The sequence below is a fragment of the Euphorbia lathyris genome, chromosome 8 (genome assembly GCF_963576675.1).
Source record: "Euphorbia lathyris chromosome 8, ddEupLath1.1, whole genome shotgun sequence".
In the NCBI taxonomy this organism is placed as follows: Eukaryota; Viridiplantae; Streptophyta; class Magnoliopsida; order Malpighiales; family Euphorbiaceae; genus Euphorbia; species Euphorbia lathyris.
Window position 1 is genome coordinate 48,927,868 of NC_088917.1, and position 22,453 is coordinate 48,950,320.

Genomic DNA, 22,453 nt, shown 5'->3' on the forward strand with positions numbered 1-22,453 from the left:
AGAGAGAAAGAAAGAGATGAGGGCAGAGCAAGAGTCCCAAGTATAAATGAGTAAAGAACCTAAGCCACTTAAGCTTCTTATTTGACCGAAAGACACTCTTGGACTACCAAGGGTATTTCAGTCATTTCATATAATCAAGGACATTTCTATCCAAACACGTCTTTAGTATATTCTGGAAGCTTGAGAGTATATCCTATGGTGCACCACACTTCAGCAAATTAAACCCATCCTCAATCACCACCATTCATCATAAAACCCTAGAATCAAATCACTAGATTTCTCCAAGTGTTTTAGTCCTTTTTGTCCTTTTATTTTCCTTAATGTAATTCCATTGCTTGTAGGGCAAACCTAAGAACAATATAAATATGTAAGTTCTAAGGTCTTTAATTTTTAATGCGAATCAAATAGTAAAAGTGATTTCCTTTTACCTCATTCACCTTTTCATTTATCCTCCTCGATCACTGAGTTACATGTACCCGATCGTTAGAAGGTCTACATCAGAATGGTGGCATTATTCTCCAATTCTTCAAGGTATGGCAATCTCTTCCAGCAAATAAGAGTTGACTCCAATGAATAAGGTATATAGCATTCTTCCAAGATATCGACTTAGGTCCCAGCACCTGTACACCTTCGGAGCAACCAAATCTCTCTTAATCACAATTTGAATATGTTGTTGAAGAATTACATTTCGACCTTATGTCCATGATGCCTCCCAAGTCTGAAACCGTAGAATCTACGAATTAATGCATTTATACATGCATTGGTATATACATTACACCAGATGTTGGTACTATGTGCACATGTAAAAATACTCATGCATGGATTAAAGAACACACATATGACCATATACAGGCACATGATCATATGCCTTTTTGGCATATATCCATATATTGCCTGCAAAAATAAAGATTATTAATGTCAACATCGTGTAAGGAAAGTATTATCTTTTGTTGGGGTTTAGAGTCCTATAGTCAATTGTTCTAGGATATAAACCAGATGTAAATGAATTGTTCTTTATATCATTTGTTTTAATAAGATATGGTTTTCAAACTATATAAAGGCAATTACTTTTAAGAACTAAATAAGTCTAAATAAAAGGAAATCCCTAAGTTTATTTAAAGTGATTATAAAGTGGTCATACAAGCATGAAGTGAGACAAAACATTATAATAAACTAATAAACTTAAAACCACCCCAAGTCAAGTAATATGTTTTGAATAGGGATTGACATAATACTGTAGAGACTTGCATGTAACAATGTTTTCTATCGAGACAGAGAGCTGATCTTACAAGCTTCAGATATGCAAATATCTGGACAATTACATGAATCTAGTGAAGGAGTTCATTAGGATTGGGGACCTGACTTGAAATAATAGGATGGATGGATTTATCATTGTCACATGTTCATCACATTGGTATTAATAGGTATAAGTAATCCTCAGACTCAAATGATTGTTAATTAGTGATTCTGGATTATGGAATGTGATACTTTGACTCTGTTCAAACACGATCCATAACAGAGATGACTCTAGGGTGTGTGCGGGCAAGCGTTGGGTATCACGGAAAGTAATTGCAGGATAGTTAACATTAGATTGAGCATTTGTCACTCCTGATAAATGGGAGATACGTCCAAGGATCGCTTGTGGAAGACTTGACTCTAAATCCTTGCAAGGTGATAGCTTAAGACTTGAAATAGAGATTTCACTTAACCTATCTATTCGGAGTTAACTCAGCCTGTACAAGTAAAACGAACGTCTCGCTATATGTGACTTTACATAATCCATAGTCATAAGATTCTGTTCAAGGATGTAGTTGATAAAGGATCGAATTATACTGTAACTAATACGAAAAGGTCAACGACAGAATCGACCTGTCTTCTTATAACTCTAGGGGAATGTTTATGGTTCTTCCTATCACAGTCCTCGCACTCATTCCGTTATACAAAGATTAAATGTAATTTTGGGAAATTAATTTATTGGTTGTATACAGCTAGTAGTAATAAGAACATAATGGGTCACACATAAGACTTAGAACCAAAAAAGATGAATGGATGTTAATTAATAGATGGAAGCCCAATATAGTCCATAAAGGCCCAAATAATGAAGGGGGGCGAAATACATGTATTATATATATACATGTGGGAATTAATTTATTTTAGACAATTGTGGTTAAATTAATTATAGGATAATTAAGTTAGAAGGTTTAAAGTGGTTAAATTGCTTCTATCAAACAACTTAATGTTATCTTTATATTTAGAATAAAACTCTAAAGAAGTTATCTAAAAACTATAAATAATATTTATGGAGTATTTATTTAGAATAAAACTCTAAAGAAGTTATTTAATAACTGTAGATAATATTTATGGAGTATTTATTTAGAATAAAACTCTAAAGAAGTAACCTAATTCTATCTAACTAGGGTTTAGATACAAGAGGCTATTTATATCCCCCCCTTAACGTCATGTTACATCACGTTAAGTTATGTTACATTACGTTACACTACGTCACATTATGTTATGTTACATCACATTATGTTACGTTATGTTACGTTACGTTACGTTACATTACGTTACGTTATATTATTCTATGTTACGTTACGTCACGTTACATTACGTGAGGTCACATTACGTTACGTCACGTCACGTTACGTTATGTCACATTACGTTACGTTACGTTACGTTACGTTACGTGACGTCACGTTACGTCACGTTATGTCACGTTACGTCACGTTACGTCACGTTACATTACGTCACGTCACGTTACATTACGTTACGTTACGTTACGTTATGTTACGTTATTCTAAGTTATGTTAGATTATGTTACGTTATTCTAAGTTACGTTATGTTACGTTACGTTACATTTCTAAGTTATGTTAGATTACGTTACGTTATTCTAAGTTACGTTACGTTACATTATTCTTTGTTATGTTACGTTACTTTACGTCACGTCATGTTACAATACGTAAGATTAAGTTACGTTTGATAACATGACGTTATATTACGTTACGTTACATTACGTTACGTTACGTTACGTTACGTTACGTTACGTTACGTTACGTTATGTTACGTTACGTTACGTTACGTTATTCTAAGTTACGTTATGTTACATTATGTTATGTTATTCTAAGTTATGTTAGATTACGTTACGTTATTCTAAGTTACGTTATGTTACATTATTCTTTGTTATGTTACGTTACTTTACATCACGTCATGTTACGTAAGATTAAGTTACGTTTGATAACATGACGTTACGTTACGTTACGTTACGTTACGTCGCTTTACGTTATGTCACGTTACGTTATGTCACGTTACGTTATGTTACGTTACGTCATGTTACGTTACGTTATGTTACGTTATGTGATGTTATGTCACATTACATTACGTTACATCATGTTATGTTACGTCATGTTATGTTTTGTTACATTATCCCACGTTACATTACGTCACGTTACATTACGTTATTTTACGTTATACTAAGTTACGTTATGTTGGATTGGGGAACGTAAGCTCAATGGCTGTTTACAAATAAATAAAAGCTTAAAGAAATAACAAAAGCTAAGGATTTTAAATTGAGCTTACAATCATGAGGATTTATATATTGAGCTTACAATCCTAACTCGACTGTAAGAAGAGGAACCCTATGCTTGGAGCTTACCTCTGGCTGCAAATTGACCCTTGCTTTCTGATTCTTTGGATAATCTGCTTTTTCACCAACCGTTAACTCAATATTCCCGTCTTTGGACTTCTTAGCTGTGACCAAGTTACCTATTTCCATAGGCCCTATGACTGCTTTTCTACCTTCCTAGCTACTAGAACTAGGTTTACCGCTATCTATCTTTTCGGGTAAACGATTCTGAAGAATCTCTCTTTTCTGGTTCAAATCACGTGTGAAACCCCACTTTATTCTATTTATTCCTCACTTTGCTCTTCCCCTTCCTTGGGGCTTGCTTCGTGACTTGCTTGCTGGCTTTGCTTTGTTCCCGTTCTTTCTTTCCTAACCCTCGGACTTCTACTTTTTACTTATTGGGTAAAGAAAGAGGCATATAGGCTTGAGATTATGAAAGGGGCACATAATGCTCCATATGCAATGCATCTAAGCACTACAAAGATGTATCGAAATTTGAGACTATATTACTAGTGGTGGTCTATGAAGAAAGACATTGCTGAATTTGTGGCTAAATGTCTTACATGTCAGCAAGTCAAAGCAGAACATCAAACAACAGTTAGGAAATTATGACCTTTAACTATTCCATCTTGGAAATGGGAAAGGATCACCATTCACTTTGTTATTGGACTACCTAGGACAATGCGTAAACATGATGTTATTTGGGTTGGGTGATTATAGATCGTCTAACTAAATCTGCTCATTTCTTGCCAATGCGACAAACTAATCCTTTAGACAAGTTAACAAGGTTATATCGGGATGAGATTGTGAGATTGTATGGTGTTCCAGTCTCTATTATATCAGATAGGGATACCTGTTTCACTTCTCGATTTTGGGGTAGTCTGCAGAAAGCTTTAGGCACAAAACTGAATTTTAGCACATCGTTTCACCCTCAAATAGATGGATAGTTGAAGCGTACTATCCAAACATTAGAAGATATGATGAGGGCTTGTGTGCTAAACTTTCAAGGAGATTGGGATAGGCATTTGTCATTGATAGAGTTTACGTACAATAACAATTTCCATTCTAGCATTGGGATGGCACCATATGAAGCATTGTATGGAAAGAATTGTAGAAATCCTGTTTGTTGGGATATGGAGGGCATGAGACAGTTAGAAGGACCTAAATTGGTACATGAGACAGTCGAAAAGATTGATACCGTAAAGAAATGTCTACAGACGGCACAGGATAGACAAAAACTTTATGTTGATAAGCACCGGCGGGAGATCGTGTGTTCTTAAGGGTTTCACCTTGGAGAGGGATTTTTTTCATCGAAAAAAGAAGGAAGCTGAGTCCGAGGTACATCAACTGTACGAGAAAACGGAGAGGATTGGATCATTGGTGTATATACTAATGCTACTGGTAGAGTTATCATAGATTCATGATGTTTTCCATGTGTCAATGTAGAGGAAATATCGATCTGATCTAGATCATGTGATTTCGGAGCCATAGATTCAAGTGGTCAAGGATTTAACCTACAAAGAGGAACCTGTGGAAATATTAGAAACTCAAATGAGGAAATTGAGAAGGCGGGAGATTCCAATGGTGAGAGTTCGTTGGAGTCACCATTGATCGCTACGTGAAGCTACATAGGAGATTGAGGAATATATGAAACAAAAATATTTGCATCTCTTAGATATTGCGGGTACGTAAATTTTGAGGATAATATCACCTCTAGGGGCATGCGCATTTGAGCTGGAGGCATAGGCAGCTGCAGAAGGGGCGGATGAAAACTTTGCACTAGCACTCTAAGCATACTGCTCAACTCTGATCCTGCCTCGAGACTGCAACATATAAAGTGTCAGTAATACATTCAATCAAGCAGACAAAATGCAACACAAGTAAACCACTCATACTTATGGAGGTGCATCCGGGATATAGCCATCATCCCTAGGACGTACTGGAGTCCACCACAGGAATATGGCAATAAAAGTGGGATAGTCACCCTCTATGTGCTTAGTCATACGCTTTCCTTTGATCAGCTCCACGAAGGCCGGGTCCTTAGTGTAGCAGGAAATATTGAGTATCTCCGCAGGCGGAGGCAATGGAATGAAACGCCTAATGGGTCCCTCCTATCAACGGTGCACTCTATCTCCTAGATAGTATACCCAAGTCAATAGGCACTCAGCTACAAATCTCTGGATGCTCGACCGGGAGGCCTTCCTCATGGCAACACTACATCCAGCCTCACTCCCCTTGGGAGATGCGTGCACTTGTCAAACACAAGAAAAGGGTAAGCATTCCAACTAGTGAATTTACTTTCAACTAACAAGTTTCTTTCCTTGTGTACCTGATCCCAGGTCAAATCTACTAGATAGTTTTTGATGCCATCCACAGAAAAGTCCATAGTCCAGGTCTAGTTAAACCTAAGATATCCCCCTAGAACTAGAGGACCAGTGATAAGGGTCAAAAATCCTTATATTTTAGTACGGTTTTTAGGGATTATTTTGTATCTTTTATTATCTTTTTTATTTGCTTTAATAGTAATTTATCATTGTTTCGTCAATTTTAGGTTTTTAATTACTTTTTTATCATTTTATTAAATATTTCTAACTTTTGTCAAGTATTTTGTCACTTTTTATAAATTAATCTTCTATGTTTTATTTTGAGTTGAATCTGTATCCAAAATTAAGAAATTAACCTATAAAAAATAAATCAATTTTGACTTGTTAATTAAAAAAAGATTTTTGGTAGGATAATTAATTAAATTTTGGTGAATTATCTAAATAATATTTTATGAGATTATATGGAGATTCTTAAAGATAAATGTGAAGATTTTTAAGCTTCAGAATCAGGAGCCTTTTTTACCAGATTCATTGAACCTACTTAAGAGTTCAAATTCAAATAAAAATCTTACAAATATACTTTGACAGATTTTTAGAGATTATCTTTAGTTTCTTTTTGCATTTAATAATTGGGTTTTCGATCCCCAAAGAATAATTAGTTTTTATTAGATAATGTTTGAAGAGTTGGTTTTTCATTAGAATATCTTTTCATTAATTAGTTTTTCGTTAGAATAGCTTTTCATTAATTAGTCTTTCATTAGAATAGCTTTTAGTTTTCATTATAAATAGTTTCATTAGTTAGGAATCAATCAGTTTGTAAAATCAGTTTTTATTCTTAGAATTATTTTCATCAATCAATCAGAAATTAGTTTTTAGTTTCAGAATTAGTTCATAGTTTGTAATCCATAGTTTATTTAAGGGTAAATTCCAAAAAAAACCCTTGTGGTTTCATGTTATTCCAAAAAAACTCTTGTGGTTTGTTAATACAAAAAAAGGACTGTGGTTTGCGCCGTTACCCGAAAAACGAAAAATGACTTAACACCGTTAAAGTGCTGACGTGGCACAGGGGTAAGGTTGGAAATTCGATTTTTTTTCCTTCTCTCTCTTTTGATTACGTTGTGGATAATGTCTCAGGTTGAACTCTTGAGACATCTGAGCTCCGATTTCCTTATCGGAATCGCTTCTTCTGCGTGTATAACTCATATTCACCTCTGATTCATCATCCACAACGTAATCAAAAGAGCCGACGGAGTAAGAACTTCGCGGCTCTACACCGGTATCAGATACTGTTTGGCGGCGGCTAATGGAGCCAATTTCAAGCCGAAAACTATCTCCACCACCACAACCACCGTCAATGGAGCTAGAAAGTGCCTTTAAGATATCAGTGTCGGAAGCATGAATCGGAGATCGACACAAAGGACACGTCTGATTATTCTGAAGCCAAGTATCAATGCAAGCGACATGAAAAGCATGGAAACAAAGAGGTAGTAAACAAAGTTGATCCTCCTGTTCAAACTTCGACAAACAAACAGCGCAATCGCCATTAGAGGTCGCCGAACGCCGTTTAATGGAGCTATAAGCGAACACCGGGAGAGAGTCGATGAGAGATAAGACAGGATTAACCTCAGGCGAAACACGGTTGGAGGAAGAAGTGAGAGCAGCGGCGGATGTTGAGATCGTTGAGGAGGTAGAAATGTTGCGGAGACAGCGCCGATTCAGATGACGGAGGAGAAGACAGAGAGAAATTGAAGAAGGAAAGTGATGGAGAGGATTAGGAGAATAACGAGAATGCTTAGTTTCAGATTTTGAAACGGAAAAGAAGAAGATGAAGGATTGGAACTCTGATTCGGATTGTTAATGGTAAATGAAATCATCGGAGAAGAAGGTGGAATCGGAGAAGATGGTAATGTTGCCGCCATTGTTGGTGGTTCAGATGAGAGAAGAGAGTTATGAAATCTTCAGCTTTTTGCTTCTTTATAATTAAGCGCCTATGTTTATGTTGGAAAAGAGTAAAAAGCACGTGAGCGGCACAGACAGATTATGTATACAGATTTCTGGAAAATTTCAGAGTGTCTGAAATTAAAAAAAAGAATAGAAGAAAAAAAAGAAAAAGGAAGAAGAAAGAAGGAAGAAGGAAGAAGGAAGGAGGAAGAAGAAGAGAGAAGAAGAAGAAGAGAATGAGGAAGAAGAAGGAGGAAGAAGAAAGAAGAAGAAGGCGGAGAGAGAGAGGGAAAAAAAATAAAAAATAAAAAAAATTCGAATTTCCAACCATACCCATGTGCCACGTCAGCACTTTAACGATGTTAAGCCATTTTCCGTTTTTCAGATAACGGCGCAAACCACAGTCTTTTTTTTTTGTATTAACAAACCACAAGTGTTTTTTTGGAATAACATGAAACCACATGGGTTTTTTTTTTTAATTTACCCTTTATTTAATAAATTTCTTCCACATTGAGAATAAAAATTCATCTTCTTCCATTCTGCCATTAACATTTGAGAAAGCTCCCTTTTCATCCATTCCACAAATTCTCAAGTTCATCCACGCCAAGTTCAGGAAGACGACCACTTGAGTTGACAGGTTTCAAAATAGGCTTTTACCCTTTTTATTTCTGTTTACTTTTAGATCCTTCTTATGAATCCTGAATTGGTTGTAAACCTTGTGATAATTTTCTTCCATCTTTAATATAAATATTCAATTTAGTATAGTTTATATGTTTATGAGTTTTTAATGTCTGCCTAGCATATTGATTAAAGGGAAAAGTACAAAAATAAACCTTGTAGTTACACCTGTTTTCAATCGTAACCTATGTGGTTTAAAACTTTTCAAAATGGTACTATGTACTTCAATCCGTTAGCAAACATAAACATTTCTGTCTAACGGTGTTAAAAATGCTGAGTTGGCAGTCAAAGTCAAAAAGTCTTAGGGGTAATTTTGTCATTCTCATTTCTCCTTTGTTCTTTCTTCTCCCTCCTCTATCATCCTCACCATTCTTCGCATATCTTCTTCCCAGCCACGACTTGTCCAAGAACACTGAGCAAAATCCACAGCTCAAAGGATTATTCTCCCCTGCAAATTAGAAATCAGATCAAATTCACATCTCAACGGATCAACGTTCATCATCTTCTCTCCGCTCTGATTTCTTCTTTCCGTTCGTCGCCATCATCCGTTCATCTTCAATTTGGCAGATCTCTTTTTACGTCTCCTCTTTATTGTGTCGTCTTCGTCCGATCGTCACACCAGAATCTTCAATTTCTTCTTCTGTTCACCACAATTCTCAAAAATCCAGTATCAAAAAATTTACAGTTCAAAATCCCAGAAAAATGAAAGTTAGAAACCAGAAAAATCACAGACCTTTCCTTACTCCTAAGCTCAAAAAGCAGGAATGAAAATTTTGAAGTGAGGTGTTAAAGAAAATTCAAAAAAACTAAAGTGTCCATAACAAAAGAAAAACTCAATTGTATAAAATTGATTTGGCATTAAAGGCAAATTATCTCTTCAATTTTTTGTTTGCAGGAAACAAGAGATCAAAATTGTATTGGGAGAAACCGGGCCAATATGATTGATGATATAAAGGTGGACGGACAGGCGGAGATGACCGAAAGTGACCTGAGCAAGGAGACAAATGTGGTGAACGGCGACGCGTCAAAGTGACTGATGAACGGTGGAGCTACGAGGAATTGAAGAGAAATAAGTTGGACGAAGAATGGTTGCTCCGGCTGGATGAAGAAAACACACAGTGAATAGGCGAAGAAAGAACAGCGGATGTAATGGAATAATTGGGACAGAGGACATTCGAATAGAATGAGGCAAATGGGAGAAGTAGAAGAGGGAAGACGAAGAGGAATGTACAGAATAAAAGTTAATTAATAATAAAATAAATTAAAAGACAAATTTACCCTTTTGACTTTTTGACTAAAAAATGCCACATCATCAATTTTTAACGGCGTTAGATTTTTGTCCTGTCATTGCTAACGGATTGAAGTACATGGTACCATTTTGAAAAGTTTTAAACCACATGGTTGCGATTGAAAACAGATGTAACCACAAGGTTTATTTTTGTACTTTACCCTTGATTAAATCATTCAATAATCCAAATATAATCTAGGTTCATATTGTGAGTCGAATTTGATACCCTGTAATAAAAAAAAAACCTATGAAATTGACGACTTCATAGTTGGTAAGACCCAAATTGCTGAACCTTAGAGCTAGTTTCGGCCTGACAATGGAATAACAGACTAGGATGTTGGGGTTTAATGTCCTATAAACAATTGTTGTAGGATATAAACTATTTGTAAATGAATTGTTCATTATCATTTGTTTTATGAGATATAGTTAATTAAACTATATAAAGGCATTAATCTTTTATCAGAACTAATTAAGTCAAATAAAAGAAATCCCAAGTTTATTTAAGTGATCATAAAATGTTCATACAAGAATGAAGTGAGACTATACTTTATCATAAGTCAATAAACTTAAAATCAATCCAAGTCAAGTAATATGTTAAAGGGGTTGACATATTACTGTTGAGACTTACAGGGAGCTGATCTAACAAGCTATAGATATGGAGATATCTAGACAGTTACATGGATCCGGTGAAGGAGTTCATTGGGATTGGGACCCAACTTGAGATAACAATATGGATAGATTTATCTAAGTGTCAACTGTTCATCTCATTGGTGTTAGTAGGTATAAGTAATCCTCGGACTTAAACAATCATTAATTAGTGATTCTGGATTATGGAGTGTGATGCTTTGATTCTGTGCGAGCACGATCCACTACAGGAGAGGCCCTGGGGTGTGTGAGAGCAGGGTTAGGTATCACATAAAGTATTTGTAGGATAGTCAATGTTAGATTGAGCATTCGTCACTCCTGATAAGTAGGAGATATATCCAAAGGGTCGTTTATGGTGAATTGACTGAAACCTTGCAAGGTGATAGAGTTAAGAGTAGAAATGGAGGTTTCACTTAACTTATCTTTCAGATTTAATTCCACCTAGACAAGTATAACAGACTCTTCGTTATATGTAACATGACACGTTTCATGGTTATAAGAATTGTCTAAAGGATCAAATTATACTGGACCTAATATGGAAAGGTAAACGTCAGTATTCAACCTGACTTCTTATCGCACAGGGGGAATGTCTAAGGTTCTACTAGTAACAGCTCTCGAAGTCATTCTGTTATATATAAGTTGAAATTAATCAGATTGAATTAATTCCGATAAATATATACGGCTAGCAGCGATAAGAACTTAATGGGTCGCACATGGGACTTGGAATCGGAGGAGAGAGAGGAAGTATATGGGTCGAATTTTATACATTATGAAATAATTGAATTGATAGTTATAATTAGATTATGGTTATAATTAAATTATCTGATTGTGGGATAATATTGATTATAAGGTTTAATGTGATTATATCTCTAATTAATTAAATCTCTAACATAAATACATATATAATTAGGATTAGAATTATTATCTAGTTATATTAAGATATAAATAAAGATAATGATTTTATTTATTTATTTATCTAATTAGAAGTCCTATTCGGATAGGGATTCTAATTAATTAAATCTCTAACATTAATAAATATCTAATTAGATTAGGATTATCATTTATTTATTTATATTAAGATGTAGATAATTATAATGATAATATTTATTTATTTATCTATTAGTAAACCTATTTGGAATATGATTCTAATTAAGTGATTAAAAACCGCGTCAGAGAATTGAAGCACATAACCAAAAGAGGAAGAAAATAGTTTCTATCACTACAGAGATTCTGAAAATCTCTGTAGCGACACACGCCCAGTTGCCTTGCGCGCTCCTTCCTTCCTCTTCTCTAAATCTCTGTTGAGATTCTTGTAATCTCTACAGTGACAGCAAGAAATTTCGGCACAATTAACATGTTTTATTTTCCAAACGACACATCCTTTCATCCAGATAGAGACGACTCTTCACCAACGGACACGTCTCTTCGGCACACCTCTTGGATAATTATAAATAGAGGCAGAATTCAAAATTCAAGGTTGGTTGTAGTTAGAAATTTGTTATACAAACTTGTTAAACAAAGTTACAAGTTGTACAAATAGTTATAGATACAAGATACATATTTTATTATTTACATTAGAGTTTACTCAAGTCGAGTTTATGCTTCGTAGACAATTGGAAGATTGCTATTTTGAGGATTCAGCGAGAAGAACCAGTATTGGGGGTGATCCACGGTCTGACAAACCTACGAAGTTGAGTAAAGGATTGACAACCCGGAACTCTTCCTAGTCAAATGCCATTCAAACTTCTTCTTCTTTGTTAGCTTGAGATGTTTCAATTCAAACTAATGAATATCTTTTAATTCAATTCCTTTTTATTGTTATTTCATTCTAGAGTTTGGTCTGTCAAGCGACATTCTTTAAGAAGTTCTAACGGGTGTTTCATGCAAAATATTTTATAAAGATCTTGGTATTTTTCATACTAACTTGTTGGGCTCTTTAGCAAATTCGGATTTATATTTGGTCATTACGAGAGATCTATTAATCGGATATAAACACCACATTTGATTAAGGTAATCAATCAAAAGTGAAAGGAAAGATTGATTACAGTTTAATTCTTTTAAATTGAGTAAATTGATAATTGTTATATCTTTCTAAACAAATCAAAGTTATAAGTTGTATTTTCGCTTATTGTAAATTAGCCTAGAAATGAACTTTAATCTAAACATAATTTCTATAAATTATAATCTTAACTATAACCAAAATTAGAATTAGAAACCTTTTTAAACCATTTAACGATTTTTTTATTAATCTCGAGAAAACGAATTTAATCAGAATTATAGTTTTTATTATCAAAATGTTCCCTGTGGGATTGATATCTTTTTATTACTACAGGCGATATCATGCACTTGCGGAAATCGCACAACAAGTTTTTGACACCGTTGCCGGGGAACGGTTTTGGTTTTAAAAAAAATTTATTTTTATATTTTATTCCGAATCTTGGTTTATAGATACTTATATTTATATTATATTTTATATATACTTACAAATTTTATTTTTCAATTTTTTTGAAGGTAGTTTCAGTTCATGCGCGTAATTTATGTTCATGCGCAGTACTAGAAGTTCGGGCATTCAACCAGAATTACTTGATCCTGAAATTGAGAAGACGCTAAAGAAAAATAAGAATAATAAAAAGAATAAGAATAAAGAGACACAAAATCAAAAGCCACAAGTAGTAGAAATGGTTGGAGAACGCCCTAGACTTGTGGTTTATGCCCTAACGAAAATCCAAATGCCCATTTGACTAACTTTCTTGAGATTTGTGACACCTTTAAAATTACAGACGTTTCTGCCGAAGCAGTCAGACTTCACCTTTTTCCTTTCACATTGAAGGACATGGCTAAGGTTTGGTTGAATTCTATGCTGGCCAGAACAATCTAAACTTGGAACCAATTAGCCCAAGCATTTTTATCCAAATATTTTCCCCTAGCTAAAACAGCAAAAATCATTAAATAGATTACATCATTTACACAAAATGAAAATGAAACCTTGTATGAAGTATGGGAACGCTTCAAAGAGCTTCAACGTTTATGCCCACACCATCATTTACCCGATAAATTTTTAATGCAAACCTTTTACAATGGTATTAATCCTACCACAAGGGGTTCACTAGATGCTATTTCGGGAGGTTTATTTATGAAGAAGACATATGCTGAAGCAAAAGAACTTTTAAAGGAAATGGCTATAAACAATAGCATGTGGCCTGCAGAGCGTGTACATACACCAGTTACTCCAAAACCATCATCCTCAACTTCATCATATGTTAAAAGTATAATTAATCTTGACCCTATAGCGATGCTACAAGCACAATTTCTGCACATGCTACAAGCACAATTTCTGCACTATCGCATAAAATAGATAAGCTTGTAACACCGTGTGATGTTAACGGAAACCCCATCCAAAATGAAATTGATTATAATGGTGCGGATGAGGATGAACAAGTAAATTTTGTCTAAGGACAGAATCGAATCAATAACCCATATTCGAACACCTATAATCCCGGATAGAGAAATAATCCGAATTTTAATAGGAAAGAGAATAATAATACTAATGCCAATCAAGATAGAACTAATAATTATCAAAATCAATCAAGAGATTCTATTGGCACACTTTCTTCTAAAATTGATAAATTTATTGATGTTATTGGTGGTAAGATGAATAATCATGATGGAAATTTTAAACGTATTGAAGATAAGTTTGATCAATTGTTTAAAAACCTCTCATCTAGCATCCATAATTTGGAAGTACAAATTGGACAAATTTCCAAGTCAATTCCATCCCGCAAGGAGGGTAGCCTTCCTAGCCATACGGAAGAAAATCCTAAAGAGCAAGTTAAGGTTATAACTCTTAGATCGGGAAAACATTATTTAGGTCCGGAAATGCCCAAAAATGTTACTAACATTTTGCAGGAAAAAGATTTGATGACAAAGTCCAAAGAAGTGAATGAAAATTCAAAGAGTTCACCCAAAGAAGCTAATGCAAGTGCATTTCAACCAAAACCTCCTTTTCCTCAAAAAGTCAGAAACAAGGACTATGGTAAACAACTTTTAACATTTCTAGATAAACTTAAGAATTTGCATATTAACTTAACATTTATGATGCAATAACTCAAATTCCTAACTATGGTAAGTTTTTGAAGGATTTGATATCTAAGAAAATAAGTTGGGAAGGTATTTCATCTATAGCTTTGACTGAAGATTTAGTTCAATTGTGTCGAGTCATTTGCCCACTAAGTTAAAAGACCCAGGATGTTTCACCATTCCTTGTAAATTGGGAGATATTGAATTCTCAAGTTGTCTTTGTGACTTAGGTGCAAGCATTAACTTAATGCCATTGTCTATATTTAAAAAGTTAGGTCTAGAAGAAGACATTAAACGCACTAAAAAGCCATATGGTATAATTGAAGATGTTTTAGTAAAAGTCGATAAATTTATTTTTCCTACCGACTTTGTGATACTCGACTTTGCATATGATGTTAATTGTCCATTAATTTTTGGTAGACCGTTTATGAATACGGGACGTGCGTTAGTTGATGTATCCGAAGGAAATGTAATTTTGAGAATCAGTGAGGATGAAAATTGAGCTTAATATGAATAGAGCTATGAAATATCCTATGGAAGAGTTTGTTTGTATGAAACTTGATTTGGTTGATGAATGTGTTAGTGATATGGTTAAAGAGGAAAATGTTATAGAACCCATAATTGAAGAAGAAATGGAAGATAAGGCTCCAGAGCCTTTGATTCGTGATGATGGACCAATACCACCCTCAGTTTTAAAACCACCTAAATTAGAGTTAAAAGAATTGCCCAGCCATTTGAGATACGCTTTTCTAGGTGAAGGCAATACTCTACCTATGATTATCTATAACAAATTAACTAAGGAACAAAAGATAAGTTTAAAAGAAATTGCTAGAAATAGGATAGGAAGTATAGGTTGGCAAATTTCAGACCTTAAGGAAATTTATCCTAGCATTGTAATGCATAGGATACACTTAGAAGAAGGAAAACCTCCTAAAGCGGATAGGCAAAGACGTTTAAATCCTAACATGAAAGAAGTAGTAAAAAAATGAGATACAAAACTTTTGGATAACAGGATTATCTATCCAATTTCGGATAGTGAATGGGTTAGTCTGATCCATTGTGTACCTAAGAAATGAGGTATGACCGTAATTAGAAATGATGAAGAATAGTTAATACCTACATGAACCACCACAGGTTGGAGGGTTTGTATAGATTATAGGAACCTAAATACGGTAACTACGAAAGATCATTTTCCTATTCCTTTCATTGATCAAATGATTGAAAGGATAGTCGGGTATGCATTTTATTGTTTCCTAGATGGGTATTCTAGATTTTTCCAAATCTATATTTACCCAGATGACCAAGATAAAACCACCTTCACATGTCCCTATGGAACTTTTGCTTATAGAAGAATGCCCTTTGGTCTATGTAATGCAGCTGCAACTTTTCAACGTTGTATGACTGCTATTTTTAATGATTTTATTGAAGATATCATGGAAGTATTCATGGATGACTTATATGGTGATTCTTTTGATGCATGTTTACAAAACTTAGATAAAGTGTTGTCTAGATGTGAAGAGACTAACCTAGTACTTAATTGGGAAAAATGTCATTTCCTGGTAGATGAATGAATAGTTTTAGGACATAAAATTTCTGAAAAAGGATTAGAAGTGGATAAAGCAAAGACTTCAGTGATTGAAAATTTACCCCCACCAACCACGGTTAAGGGAGTAAGGTCATTTTTAGGACACACATGTTTTTATAGAAGGTTTACAAAGAATTTTTCTGTAATTGCCAAGCCACTTACTAATTTACTTATGAAAGATGCTCCTTTTGACTTTAACAAGGATTGTTTGCAAGCCTTTAATACATTGAAAACTGCTTTAGTTAGTGCACCCATAATTGCTAAGCCAGATTGGGATTTACCTTTTGAAATAATATGTGATGCAAGTGATTTAGCCGTAGGATGTGTATTAGGTCAAAGGAAAGATAAAAAACTTCATGTCATATATTATGCAAGTCATACTTTATCTGGTGCTCAATTAAATTATACAACAACTGAAAAGGAAATGCTAGCGGTAGTTTTTGCATATGATAAGTTTAGATCATACTTGTTAGGTCTAAAGTCATCATTTACACCGATCATGCTGCTTTGAGGTATTTGTTTGCTAAGAAATATGCAAAACCGCGTATTATTAGGTGGGTCCTATTGTTGCAAGAGTTTGATATTGAACTTAAAGATAAAAAAGGGAGTTGAAAATCTAGTTACTGATCATCTATCTAGACTTGAAGATGAAAATGGTCCCATTGGTGAGACTGTAGGCATACGAGATGATTTCCCTCATGAATATCTCGTGCAAGTAAAGAGCCCAATAGCACCATGGTATTCGGATTGTAACATCCCCAAAACCCTAACATATGAGCCTTCCCACATTCATATATGTTTTCATGATTGAATACATACATTTTAGATTCATCTCATTGTCATTGAAAGTTTCATATGCATAATGCAATTACCATGCGATTAGTAGGCGATTAGTGAGATGTAACGATTGATTAGTGAGAGTTAATTGAGTTATCGAACCGAGTGCGATGGTAAGCATATTGCTTATATATGTGTATGAATGTATTATGGCTTGTGACTTGTTGAGTGTGAGATGTGGTTGAATTTGATGTGAATGATGTGAATAATTTTTTAGTGTTTGTGATATGTTATGATAGATAAGAAAGTGATATGATTGAGTATGTTGCAGTGTTATGAGTACAAATGTGGCATGTTAAGCCTTGTGAACATATTTGAACTGGATAATGGTTGGATAAGAAATGAATATGAGCTTACTTAGATGGATATGTGAAATGGTCCTAGTTGAGAGTGTTATCCGAATATTGTGAGTCGGCAGCACATGTGTTGAGATATATGAGTACGTGAGTTGAGTTTTACTCCTCCGTAGCACAGATGATTGTATTCCGAATTTAGTGATACGGGATACAGATTAGGCCCAAGGACCATTTTATATATATTGTCTAAGTATAGCAAGGCCTTACTTACTAAAATAAGTATTACTATAATAAGTGAAACAAGTGAATATATTTCTATTGAAAATTCTAACTTGGTATTGATGACATATTTCGATTTGTGTTCTTTACATTACTTTTGTAAACATATATACGTAATATGTTTATTGAGTAGGCAGCTCACCCATTGCCAACAGATTTTACAGGTTAGGTGGAGTTCTTCTTGCTTAAGGTCGCACCGGTAGTGTGAGTCCATTCTCGTCTAGGCATTTTGGAGTATTGTGATGTACTTTTGTTTTGTAAATCCTATATGTAGGATAATGACTTTAACATGTTTTGTAAATTGTAAATGCTTTCTCTTATATATAATATGTAAAGTTTATATGAGATTGAAGTTTATATGATTAAGACTAAAAAGCATGTCTGTAACTAATGTTGTGTGAGATATCATGTGATCCTAGTGAGGGGGTTACATTTAGTGGTATTAGAGCAGGTCTACTTCCTAGGGATTAGGTATGTGTATGACTTGTTTTGGATTCCTAGGTTAAGACCACATAATCATGTTTTCTTATTCTAAAGCATGTTGACATGGTCATGTTTCATGTAGGGTTATGGAGTTTGATGGTGAGAATGGACAAGCCGGTAATGTGTCTAGTCATGGTTCAGTTGGTCATGTTCATGTGTCTGGAGGCTTAGAACATATAGGAGGTTCAGGACATGCAGGTTACCCTCAGGGTTACAACCAGTTTGAACAGATGATGGGAATCTATTTGGCTCAAGGTCAGCCTCAACCATATGTTCAAGCTCGTCAAGATGCGCCAGTCTTTGATAAAAAAAATTGAGAGGCTTAAAAAGGTGGGTGCTACAGAGTTTGAGGGTAGTACAGATCCTGATATAGCTGATAAATGGTGGGCCAAGATTGAAGATTTACTTGAGAACACAGAATGTCGACCAGACTCAATGGTCAAATATGTTGCTAATCTTTTCACTATTGAAGCTTTAAAATGGTGGAGATCTATAAAAAGGACAAGAATTAAAACTGAAATGACATGGGATATTTCAAGAAGGAGTTTGTTGAGCGATTTCTGCAAGTGCACGGTATACGCTTGTAGTAATAAAAGATATTGATCCCACAGGGAACGTTTTTTAACAAAAACTTATTTTGAAATGGTTAAATATACTTTTAAGATTTATAATAAGGAAAATCGTTAAATCGGATTCGGTTTTGAAATTGCTAGAATGAGAATTAGATTAGAGTATGAAGATGTTTAGAAAATACTTCTGATTTAGGAATGAATTTACAAAACAGGATTGTTTAGTTCTTTAGAAAAGTAAACAAATGTATTCATTTGCATTAAGCAAAGAAAACTACTTTAAACTTTGTATAAATTATAACGATGAAATAAATGACGGAACCTCTAATTTTTAGGCTTTGAACTGTAGTCAATCCTCCTACGGCCGGGTTAGATCGTTACCTTAACCAAATTAAAACTCTACCGAGATAATAATTTTTCTAAGTGTTCAACAAAGTTTCCTTGTAAAGATTTTGAATTAAACTACGTTTTAATGAAAACACCGACAATCCACTTCGGATCCTTTACCAAAGTGCTGCATGAAAATCTATCGAATAGAATGGACTTTATTAGATGAAATATAAATTGATACAGGTTTACAGAGAACAAGGAGCATGAAAACATTCGACGGCGTGCAAGTGAACGGGTTGTCAATCCTTTCCTTGGGTTTCGTTAGAGTTTGTCAGGCTCAGGGAAGGATTCTCTACTCAATCTTCTCGTTGAATCTTCGGAATAGAGACTGGTCTATCTACTACCAAAATGTAACTAATATGAACAAATCTAAACGCTACTGTGTTTGTTATTATTGAATAAATAATGTGTGTACATGATATTGCTTTTTACAGAAATGAACTCTAATCTCTGACTCATTTCTGAGTCAGAGTTTTTGCATAACTCTTGCACTAATCTTAAAATCTAACTCTCTCATTATATTTTTTCAACTCTCAAATCAACTCTTTATTTATAGATGTTGAAGAGTCGTGATTGAAGTGTCGTGTCCGTTGTGGAGAGTCGTGTCCGCTGTGAAGAGTCGTTTCTATCCACCCGAACTAACGCGTTTCTTGGATTTCAAACATGTGTTTGTTGTGCTTGCAGAATTTCTGATCTTACCGAGAATAATTAATTCTCGGCCGAGAATGAGGAACTGATTTTTCAGCCTTTGAACGAAAGAGAGAGGCGCCGGACTTTAGCGTGTCGCGACCGAGAATTTGGGATTCTCGGTCGCGGCCCATAAATTCTCTATCGAGAATTTGGATTCTCAACCGAGAATATGAATTTTTCTTCCGTTTCTGACTTCGTTCTTGTCTTCCTCGTATCGGTGTGCTGATTTCTTCGTCTTTTAGCTCCTAACTTAGGGTTTTCCTTCGTTTTTGACCTCTTTTAGTTCCTATTTGGATTTTACCAAATATTTAGGTACCTTGCATGAAAGAAACATATTCGAACGTAAAAGTATTCTAAATAGATGTAAACAACACGAATTCATAGCAAAACTGATGTAAATATTAATGATATTTTAGATATATTTTGGGCTTAACAAATCTCCACACTTAATCTTTTGCTAGTCCCGAGCAAAATTTCACTGATTTTATTCTTTAACTAATCTCTTTATGAAAATAAAACATATATCTTTGTATTACCTTTTGAATTAGTTAAGCCGAAAAGACTAGCTTCGCATGATAAATTTATACGCAAAACATCAAACTAACTTAGTATAAAGGCGATATATCATTCGTCTTGTATTTTCAATTTTGAATTGAAGTATTCGGGACGATATAAGCACGCATGTTATTGAGTCTTTCGTCTCAAGGCATTTCAAAGCACCAAATTTCCTTTCCCAAACCTAAACTAATATATGAGATATATTATTTTTAAATAAGTACTTAGGTTAATTTTTTTTTGCTTAGTTACGCTCGAGATAAGGGTGGTCTTGATCGTAACTTTATACGTATTTTATTGCTTTGTGTTTGCTTAAGAGGTACCGACGATGCCATGGGTGGACGCAATCATTACTTTAAACTTAAACACGCTTATTTTTTGCTTTTAACGTTCCTTCCATACCTCGATTGTGATAAGGGTGGTCGCAATCGTGGCCAAAAGTAAACGATACTTACTTTTCTTCCCTTTCATACCTCGATTGTGATAAGGTTGGTCTCAATCGTGGCCAAAAGTTAAGAATTCAACTAATTGATTAATTAATATGAATTTAAAATTGTAAATTGGGAAAAAGAAAGATAGCACATTCATCCTATATTGACTAAAAATTCGACATGTATTATGACTAAAGTTTCCTTAAAAACTTCAAATGGTGTTAATGTAAGACGAAATCAAACCGAGCTAAAATTGTTAGTTCAATTTAATGTCTAAAAACCTAATTGAAAATTTAAAATAAGATTTATTGTATCATGAATTTCATGATATAAAATAGAGATTAAAAATAAAGAATTTTTTTACTTAAATACATTCACTCGAGACAATTTTACTTAAAATCGTATCAGAGATTTGTGAAAAATATGAAAAAAAATAATGTTGCCTGTATAGAAATATTATTTCTAACGATAATGATAACCTAAAAATAATCATAAGTAAAATATTTTAAACATATGAAAATATATGGTTTATAAAAATAATGTTAAAATAAATTGTGTTGCAATATATGTTGCATTTGCATAAAACAAGTGTTGTATTTCTAAATGTTGCTTAAAAATTTATTTGTTGCATTTATCGGTACTAAAAATAAAATGATATATGCAATATCTCCTCCCAAACTTAAATTGGACCATGTCCTCATTGGTGCAAAAATTGATAAAATACGAAAAATTTGTACGAAATAAAGCAAAATTGTACGAAATAGATAAATATGAAATGGATTGTATCCAACATAAATAGAAATTGAAATTGTACCAAATTTAATCAAAAATAACAGAAGAGAATAAATGAGTGGAGAAAAGATAAGATAAAACCTATTCTTGTAAAGGGAACCCGGTGGAGATGGTGCGGTCACTACGTTTGGACGACGGAAACATTGATAATAACTGGCGTCATGTTGACGTGTGATCTCTCCTCAAAGTATGGATATGTGCATCCACTGCGTTTAATCGTGAACTCATCGCTTGATTATTCTCCATAATAGCATGGAACCACAAATTCATTCGCCGGTTGTGTGCATGCATTTGGTTCAAAATTGGGTGCAAAGTAACGTGAGCATCAACATTGTGCTCTTCATCAACATTGTGCTTGTTAATGCATATCGTCACCCCCACCAAAATGTGTCTGCTTATTACCATCCCCTTGAATACCATTACCATGTGAACTTGGAATTCCAACATCGGAAAATAAGTAGGAGTAACTGATGGAAAACCAGTCCAAAATACTCATAGCATCCAAAACAAGACCCGTAATCAAAGTACACATAGTAACGTGCTTATTGGTTGAAACGGAAACATGGACTCAATTGTCAAAAGGTAATCCAATTTAATCTACCACGAAATCCTAGAAGATGTAATCCAAAAATGAACAAACAAAGTCGGACTTCGAATCCTGATCTTTATAAACTTATCAAATCTAGGCAAACTATGTCAAAACTGGAGTAGTTTGAAAATCGATGGGCTTAACAATAAATTATTTTGTATGATATCCAAACCATACACTCATCTCGTCATCCCCAACTTCATAAAATTAACCTAAATCCCTAAATGTAATCCTCTCATTCCTTTTTAGCATAGGAAAGAGTAACCAAAAAGTCAATAATGTCTGTTTCACTACGCACTATGTCCATAATAGTGCTTGTACCACGTGCCCAACCCCATCTGAAATAATGCTGAATGGAGGTAGAGGAAACCTGATGAGTAAC

General features: G+C 34.3%; 1 non-coding gene and 1 pseudogene across 1 annotated transcript; both read right to left on the reverse strand.

The window, feature by feature from the left end:
- Positions 1-823: 823 nt before the first annotated feature.
- Positions 824-7,865, reverse strand: LOC136203940 (E3 ubiquitin-protein ligase ATL4-like; annotated as a pseudogene).
- A 5,571-nt stretch (positions 7,866-13,436) lies between these two features.
- On the reverse strand, positions 13,437-13,543 carry LOC136204929 (small nucleolar RNA R71). The gene has a single exon (XR_010675741.1). It is a non-coding gene; the product is annotated as a small nucleolar RNA R71 (small nucleolar RNA).
- Positions 13,544-22,453: the final 8,910 nt, after the last annotated feature.